General features: G+C 33.3%; 1 long non-coding RNA gene across 1 annotated transcript; it reads right to left on the bottom strand.

Moving 5' to 3' along the window:
• Positions 1-675: 675 nt before the first annotated feature.
• On the bottom strand, positions 676-7094 carry LOC112638694. Its single transcript, XR_003123126.1, has 3 exons — positions 6971-7094; positions 6691-6714; positions 676-918 (listed from the first exon to the last, which is right to left on the bottom strand). It is a non-coding gene; the product is annotated as an uncharacterized LOC112638694 (long non-coding RNA).
• Positions 7095-9377: the final 2283 nt, after the last annotated feature.

Genomic DNA, 9377 nt, shown 5'->3' on the forward strand with positions numbered 1-9377 from the left:
TTTACCCAGGAAAAAAGTTTATACATATAATTATATATAAAATTTTATATAAAATATACCTACATACATATATATGTTTGCTTACTCTTGTATTTTGCTGCGTATATACAGAAAAAAAAATAAAAAAGAATAATTGGTGAATAATTAAAAGAATAATTTTTTCATTCTTTCTTTTAGAAAAAATGAGATTTGAAGAAATAAAAAGGTCCCATATGTAGTCAACTTTTTCTTTTTATATAATTATATATATAGATCTGTTAGTTTCTTATATATTTATTTTAATCTTCTAAGTAAAAGCGTACAATCTTAAGAATAGGCAGCGAAGAATATAAAAAAGGATATAATGAATAAAAGGTAAGAACTACTTTTAACGCCACATGCCGGCTTATTATCATTGGTCCAATCAGAGATTTCGCTGTCTAGTGAGATTAAATAATAAATGTTTAGCCAATAGAAGACTCGAGTCTGTCGCTATACACAACAAAATCATTTATCCTCAATACTTTTCCACAATTTTATTTATTTTTTATGTAAAAATTTTAATTATTTTCTAAATTATTCTTTATTTTTGTATATAGAAATAGAGATTTATAAGAAACATAGATCGATGTATATATTCTATATATACTTTAACTTATTTTATTTATTTATTTAATTTATTATATATTATTGTGTAGACTTTTTCCCAAGATAGAGAAAAGAAATTTGAGAAAAAATATTGCAGTTGGTCCAGCGTTGATGATCCTCCGAGCCAAGATCCATTTTATTGAAAAGATTGTCCCGAAATTCTTTCATATTATCAGACTTAGGAAATCGTCCAGCGATACCAGAGATAACTATTTCTTCTCCCGCATCAACGCTGACATATGAATTGAACCGTTTATTATTATTATTCATTTTCTACAAATTCTAATAAATCTGAAAAAAGATATTAGAATTTTATTTCAGAATTATATATGTATAATTAGAAAGACGGAGAATGAAACTTATAGTTGTCATAGAAATAATCTTTGAAATAATTTACTCAAAAATTGATAAAAAATATATACAAGAAAGAGCAAGAGAAGAATGTGTACTCACATTTAAAAATTTAAAAAAACATTTTTATGAAAGCAGCGCTCAGCGATTTTAATAAAAAGAAAACTTTATAAAACTGACAATCACAATGACTGATATCATAGAACAAACTGCGTTTAAAACAATAGCGTATTTTAAATCGCGTATTTTTACTTTACACATCCGTTGGACTTTGCGACATTATGCATGTGTAAATTTCATTTTAATTGTAAAATTATACAGATTGTACAATGCACATATTTTCCGGTTGAATTATTATTATTATGAAGTTTATATATTGATTTGTTATCACACTAGTTATACAAGTTAATGTCTGATTTAATAGTAAAACACATTTTTGAGTAAATTATTTAAAAAGATTATTTCTAACTAGTAAAAAAAACATACTAGTGCGATTATTGCGATGTATTAATTTGCGGTTTTTAGAAAATATATTCAAATGCCAGATTTTTTTTTTTTTTTTTTTATTTAAATTAAATAGTTACTACAATCTGTTCATCAAACAAGAACATTTAGTCGTACATATAAGTGTGATAGCATTTGCGAGAAAAATCTCCCCAGTAGGAGGTTTCTCATACGGTTAATATCATTAAGAAGGAGTTTGTCGTTTAAGTTAATAAATCGTAAGGTTTAAGTCTCTTAAGCCTCCGAAGTGCATCACTATTATTAAGAAGTTGATTGGCTTCCTCGTTGGGGTGGTCGTGCAGATGATCCTCGTGATTTTTGGCAAATTTCTGGATAACCCTGCTTACGGTGGATATCCCGAGGTCCGCATGAATGACATCGTTTCTAATGTACCAGGGAGCGTTAACTATGGATCTAAGTATTTGATTCTGGATCGTTTGAATCTTCTTCCTGTTCGCTTCTTTCGCGCAACCCCAGAGAGTCGCGCCATAGGTCCAGATTGGTTTTAATATTTGATTATAAAGTAATAACTTGTTATCAACAGCTAGCTGTGAGTTACGTCCTAGTAGCCAATACATTTTTCTTTGCTTGAGCTTTATTTCAGTGCACTTGTTACGTACATGGTCCTTCCAAGTGAGTCGCGCATCTAAAGTCATACCCAGATACTTTGCTGAGTTGTTGTGAGGAATGACACGTTGATTGATGGTTACCGGTAGATATTGAATTTTTCTTAAAGTATAAGTTACATGGACGGATTTGAGTTCGTTAATTTTAATCCTCCATTTTTTTGTCCATTCAGATATATCATCAAGTGCTAATTGCAGATTTTTCGTTGCTTTAGCTAAACAGCTATTCACTGAAAGGATAGCTGTGTCATCGGCAAACGTAGCCATTGTAGTAGATTTCCCTTTGGGGATATCAGCAGTGAACAACAGGTAGAGCATGGGGCCCAAAACACTGCCCTGTGGCACGCCAGCAGAAATAGGTTTAAGGCTGGAGAATTCATCTCCTATTTTGATTCGAAAATATCTGCTTGTGAGATATGACTTTATCAGCAGATAATGATCTTTAGGCAATATTAGGTTCAACTTATAATATAGTCCCTCGTACCATACCTTGTCAAACGCCTGTGCTACATCGAGGAACACAGCAGGGCAGAATTCTCCCTCTTCAAAGGCTTTTTCAATGACGTTAGTTACACGGTGTACCTGATCAATAGTGGAGTGAGAATTTCGGAAACCAAATTGATGTTGAGGTATATGCTGTTTTTCCTCAATTATTGGTATAAGCCGCTTCAAAATCAGTCTCTCGAATAACTTGGAGATTATTGGAAGTAGCGATATTGGGCGATAAGATGCTATCTCATTTTCAGGTTTGCCAGGCTTGGGAATCATTATAATTTGCGCTACTTTCCACGATTGGGGGAAATATTTCAGTCTTATAGCCGCATTAAACAGATATGTAACAAAGTTGATGGCCTTTTGGGGTAGTTCCTTTAAGATCCGCACTGTGATTAGTTCGTATCCAGGCGCTTTTTTAGGATTCATGCATTTATTAATCATATGCATAGTTTCTTTCGGCGAAATAGCCTGGATTTTTCTTGTATCTTCATTTGCCTTGAAGTGTAAAGTTTCATAATCCACTGGACATTCGTCAGGTTGGAATGTTTTTTCTAAGTGGTCTGCAAAGGCTTCAGCTTTGTCTTTATTATCTCTTGCCCAGGTGTTATTAGCTTTTTTGATTGGAGGATTATGTAATTTGGGTCTCTTCAGTCTTTTGGTGGCCTTCCATAAGGAATACTCTGATTCCTTGGAACAGGACAGGTTTTTCAGGTAAGATTTAAAGCTTTCGTTCTTAGTTTTCTGTAGGAGGCGCTTGAGTTGTTGACTAAGCCGGTTAACGACAGTTTTATCATCCGGATCTCTAGTTTCATGCCATCTCTTACGGGCTGATCGTTTTTCCTTTATTAGTTTCCTGACCTCAATTGGATAATTCGATTCTCTTGAATTTCTTTCAGTTACCACGGGTGTAGCAGCCCAGGCAGCCTGTTGAATTGCCATAGTAAACTGTTCAGCTGCATCATCCAATTGATCGCTGGTTATGAGTGGGATTCTAAGGTTGATTTTTGCCTCCAGCTCTTCACGGAATAGATCCCAATCAGTTCTTCTACTAGTTAGGGAGGGTTGTCGATTTGTTTTAAGAAAAGTTGCACTAATGGTTAAAATCACTGGAGAATGATCCGATGACAGTTCGTAACAGTTTTCCACCTTCATATAGTTTTCGTTAATCCCTTTAACCACGAAGAAATCAAGGAGATCCGGGGTTTTATTTGGATCGGAAGGCCAGTAAGTCGGATTACTGGTTGAGATAAAACTCATGTTATGCTCGTTTGCAGTTCTTAATAGTTCACGTCCTTTGGTGGTGATTAGCCGGGAACCCCAGTGCGTGTGCTTAGCATTATAGTCACCTCCAGCGATGAAACGCTCCCCAAGAGTATTAAAAAAGTCTTCAAACTGTTTCTGAGCATTCGAGTGTCTAGGTGGGCAATAGACGGACGAAATAGCCAGATTTCCTCGTTCGTCATCGATGTTGACAGAGGTTGCTTGGAGATGGCTAGTTTCGTATTTTTGTAACTCATAATGTTTAATACTTGATTTAATAAGTATTGCCGTTCCTCCTCGCGCTTTGCCGTCAGGATGGATTGTATGGTAAAGCATGTAGCCCCTCATGCTAATATGGGATTCCTTGGTGAAGTGGGATTCTGAAACCAATAGTACATCAATATCGTGAAGTTCCACGAAAGCGGAGACTTCATAAACATGCTGGGCAAGCCCATTAGCATTCCAGGTGGCTATTCGGTAAGTTTTACTTATTTTCTCTTTGGTTTAGCTTGTTTACTAGCCAGTATTGGTCTAGTGCTTTCGGCGAACTTTTTTTCAAGAATAGTAAATCTTTCCTCGAATTTATTAAATCTATCTAAGATTTGGTTTAGGGTTGCAATTAAAAAATCATTGGTCGATTTCTCTTTCCCTTCTTTCTCGTTATTGCCCTCGTTAATGTTCTTAGTTATGACTGCTTGAGCAAACGTTTTAGCAAATGTTGGCTCAGCTGGCGTCTGTCTGTTCACTGATTTAGGGTTTTTCAAGTTAGTGTTTCTTACTCGTCTTAATTGTAGTTCCTTGGCTATCTCACAGCCTCTGTAACTAGCTGGGTGCTTGCCGCCACAATTTACGCATTTTGGGTCTGCATCCTTAGGTTTGTTGCATTGGGAGGTATGATGTTTACCTGCACATTTTACGCAGAATGCCTCTTTGAAGCAATGATTTTGGGTGTGCCCGAAACCCTGACATTTCTTGCATTGAGGAATTGTGACATTTTTCCTCAATGCTTCAACTTTAATTTTTTGATGGAGGAGAAGTCTCAGCTGGAAAATTTCCTTTGCGTCGGCTTCGTTCCTGAATGTTATCATAAATAGTGGGAGATGTTTCTTGTCCTTCCTATTAATTATGTTGACTGCACTTTCAGCAGGTAGATGGTATTTTTCTCTTAGTTCGGTGATGATGTCCTCAGGGTCAGTACTAGGATGTAAATGTCTAAACATTACTCGAATCGGCTTGTGGTTTTTATTTTCGTACGTGTGGAAGCTAAACTTTTCATCCAACAAAATTTTTGTAACGGCTCTATAGAGAGTATCAGAGGAGACATTCACCTTGATCCCGCCACCAGCCAGGGTCTGGGAGGTAAAATTATCGCTGCTGAGGGTAGCTTCCTCAATTTTTTGCATTAGGGTTTTCAAACTTTTCTCGCCTAATTTATCAATATAGAAAGGAGGTGGGGCTCGTACCTTAGGTTTTTCGAATTGTAGAATGCCCTTTTTATGTTGTTTATCAGGTGGAGTTACAAATTCGTTTTTTCGTTTTCTGTTTTTCTTAAGAATCCAATCGGTTTCTCTTTGGAGTTCTTCCTCATCAGTTTCATATTCTTTATGAAGTTTGGGATTTTCCACCTTATCCGGAGTTTTCCCGTTTCTTTTAGATTTAGTTAAGGAATTTGCTAGAGAATCTGTGTTTGATTCAGACAGGTCCTTGAATCGAACCTTTAATTCTGCATTTTCTTGGCGTAAAGTGGTAACTATCTGCTGTAATCGCTGGATTTCTGCCATCAGTTGCCCAAAATCGGCTTTGTCGTTCATAGTTGATGATTCGATACCCGATTGAGTTCCGCCTGATGAGAGCGAGCGAGTCATAGACATCAGCTCATTACCTTCAGTTATTGTTGAGGGTTTATTCAATGAATAATTAACAAACAATGTCCGGCCCTCCCCAGAATCCGTAGGGCCGACCTCCGTAGAGGGTGGATTTTCCAGACTAACTGGGCTGCCACCTGGGGTATAACTTCCGTATGTTTTGTTCATTGCCTGATTTGCTGTTGGTCCACGAGAGGTATTTTGTTTCCCTCTTACCCTGCGAGTCCAAGGACACGCCGAGCGTTCCCCCATCCGCCACCCGGGGGACGCGCCCTATAGCGGTTACAGCTCCGCCAAGGGATTCAAATGCCAGATGAATTTTTTGTTCAAATTCATTTTGTAAAATATAAAAAATATGTAAATTTATCTACAAATAATAATAGAATTTTAAAAGTGAAACACACTTTTGAAATTCACGGCAGTCAAAATTAATTTTTTACATTAAATATTGAATTATTAATTAAATAATGTTATTAATTAAATAAAATATTGAATTATTAATTAAATATTTATGATAAAAATTTTATTGCATATTTAGCTTCTAATAGCTGTACAGCTTGAAGAGGATATTTTTTAAATTTTATTTTTTTATTATTTTAGAGAAAAAATTTAAAATATTAAATTTACTGATTCTTTTATTATTTTTGAATAAAAATATAAAATCTTAAAAGCATTTAAAAAGATAAATAGATGTATTTATACACATAAAGATCTGATAATAATCATATTTATCATTCGTGTGTAGAGTGGATCAAATCAAATAAAGAAGTTCTTTACCGTTTCGATTTTTAAAATAGTTAATGAGAAATTAATTAATAAAAATCCACGCGAGAATAGATGTACGATGAACAGAGATATTCCAAGAAACGCAATTGCTAAACGCAATACATAATTAAATTTTTATTATTAATTGAGTATTGTTTGATTATTAATTCTAGTGTTTAATCATACGGAAATTATACCTGTTCTGTCCAAAACTACTCTACCTGCAAATGAGACGTGATTAGGTTATTACTAGACACATATATATATATATTATACGTATTGATCTTAATAGTATTTGTTCTTTCATTTTTCAACGTAGAATTATGCAATATAAATTATACATTTCCAATTTATATATGTATAATTAGGAAGACAGAATGAAATTTATAACTCGCATATAGAAATAATCTTTCAAATAATTTACTTAAAAATTGAAAACAATATATATAGTAAAGAGTAAGAAGAATTTGTACTCACCACATTCAAAAATTAAAAAAAATTTATTTTATGAAACTAGCAGCGCGCAATGACTCTAATAAAAACACAACTTTATAAAACTGACTGTTACAATGGCTATCTCACATCAGAGAACAAACGTGTCTTACTATTAAATCAAATGGGAATGACTGTGTGATAACCATTCAATATATAAGCTTCATAATCCTAATAATTTGACTGAAAAACGTATAAATTATAATCAGCATAATTTTACAATTAAAATGAACTTCCCGTGCGCATTATATCAAAGTTCAACGGATGCACAAAATAGAAATATGCATATAGTTTAAAATACGTTAGCGTTTTAAACGCAGTTTAATAAATATATTAGTGCGATTATTGCGTTGTACTAATTTGCGGCTTTTAGAAAATATATTCGAATGCGAGATGAATTTTATATTCAAATTCATATGTTGTAAAATGTAAAGTATCAAAAAATATATAAACATATCTATAAGTAATAACAGAATTTTAAAAAATAATTTTAAAAAGTAAAACACCTTTTTGAAATTCGCAGCAAGTCAAAATTAATTTTCTACATTAAATATTGAATTAACATTTAATGCAAAAGATAGATTTATTTGTTCACATACATATCTGATAATAATCATATCACCTCATGTGCAAATAGAGTGGATTAAATCAAATAAGCAAGTTCTTTACCGTTTTGTGCGATTTTTATACATAAATAAGTAATGAGAAATTAATTAACAAAAAATTTACGTAGGAATAGATGTGCGACGAGAAGAGATATTCCAAGATATGTTATGTAATTCCTAAACACAATACATAATTAAATTTAATTATTAATTGAGTATTAATTGTTTGATTCTTAATGTTTAATCATACGGAAATTCCTGTTCTGTCCAAAACTACTCTATCTACAGATCAAACGTTATATACTACAGACATCACATATACTATATACATTATACGTACTGACCTGTTATAAATATATATCTTTATTTAAGTAAAAATTCTCTCTGCTATGTTACCTTCAAGAGAACAAAAGAACTAATTTTAACAGTAAGAGAGAAAAATAAAGTAGGGCAGCGTTTATACGAAGCATACACAGTGTCGCACAATTGCCAAAAGGAACTCTGACTCGAACTGAATAAACGCCTCACACTCCAACACCTCTTCTCGCTTTAGTCAGTTCGAATCATTGAACTCCTAGACGATCGGTTAGTTCCAGAAAACGTTCCTTAGCCAATGGTTTCAACATGTCGGCTAGCTCATATGAGACGAGCAGCATTCCACACTTATTATTTTCTTCTCCCGTAGGTTTCGAATTTGATGATAGCGTACATCAATATGTTTCATCCATTCCTGAGTTTAGAAAATTTCCATGGGTGTAGCTGTTAGTTTTGATTCCAACATATCATATTCTTCCAACATATTTGCGATTTTTCCCTTCTGGCTAAGTAAAAAGGATCCATCTGCTTCGCGCTCTATTTGAATGTCTAGATAGTGACTAACATTTCCTAAATCGTTATATTAGTTCGTTTATATTAGAATATCCTTGAAGATCTTTGCTTATTTTCTTAGTTATTTCTACAGATATGCCAGCTACTAGAAGGTCGTCAATATAAAGTAGTATGTAGGTAGTATTGCCATCCTTCTCTTTCCTTATTGGTACAAAGAAGCTTTTCGAATTCTACCCTAAAATCATCATCCGTAATCATCTGTATCATATTGTCCATAAATGTTACCCAATTGTCAGTCCAGGCAATATGACAATTCTTTTCTGTGATTGACGCGCTTCTTAATCTACGAAATTCGCCGGGATATTGATAACCACGAAGTTTCAACTCTTTGTAAATATCTTTTATAATAAAATAAATATCTTTGTATTGTAAATATCTTTTATTCATCTCCTCTTTATCATTATCGTTTCGATCGATAAATGTGCTATATATTTTCTTCTCTTCAATATTAACTGGAATTCGTACTGTTTCAGTGACCACAGCACTGTCCCCTTAAATTATTTCAAATTTGCAACTATCTATAACAATACAATTATCAATTTTTTGTATAAATATTTAATTTACAAACGAAAATTCTATTCCATATTTTATAACGAGATTCTATAATATGTTTCATAACGAGAGGATGTTTCTAACAAAGAATAAATTCCAGCCGGCCTTCAATCGCAGAAATGAAGTAGTATGGAAAGAATATACCAATCATTGTATGCAATTTGCAAGTTAAATGAATAAGAATTGATTTTAATTTTCTGTCTGCATAACATTATTAATGATCAAATACGCAATAGATCTGATATTTGCGTCAGAAAATTAGTTTCTGACGCAAATACACATTCACATTCACATTCACATTTCAGAAACTTACTTTACGTATAATATATTGATTTAAATATAATATG

This window comes from Camponotus floridanus, unplaced genomic scaffold, assembly GCF_003227725.1.
Source record: "Camponotus floridanus strain SB8 unplaced genomic scaffold, Cflo_v7.5 scaffold35, whole genome shotgun sequence".
NCBI lineage: Eukaryota > Metazoa > Arthropoda > Insecta > Hymenoptera > Formicidae > Camponotus > Camponotus floridanus.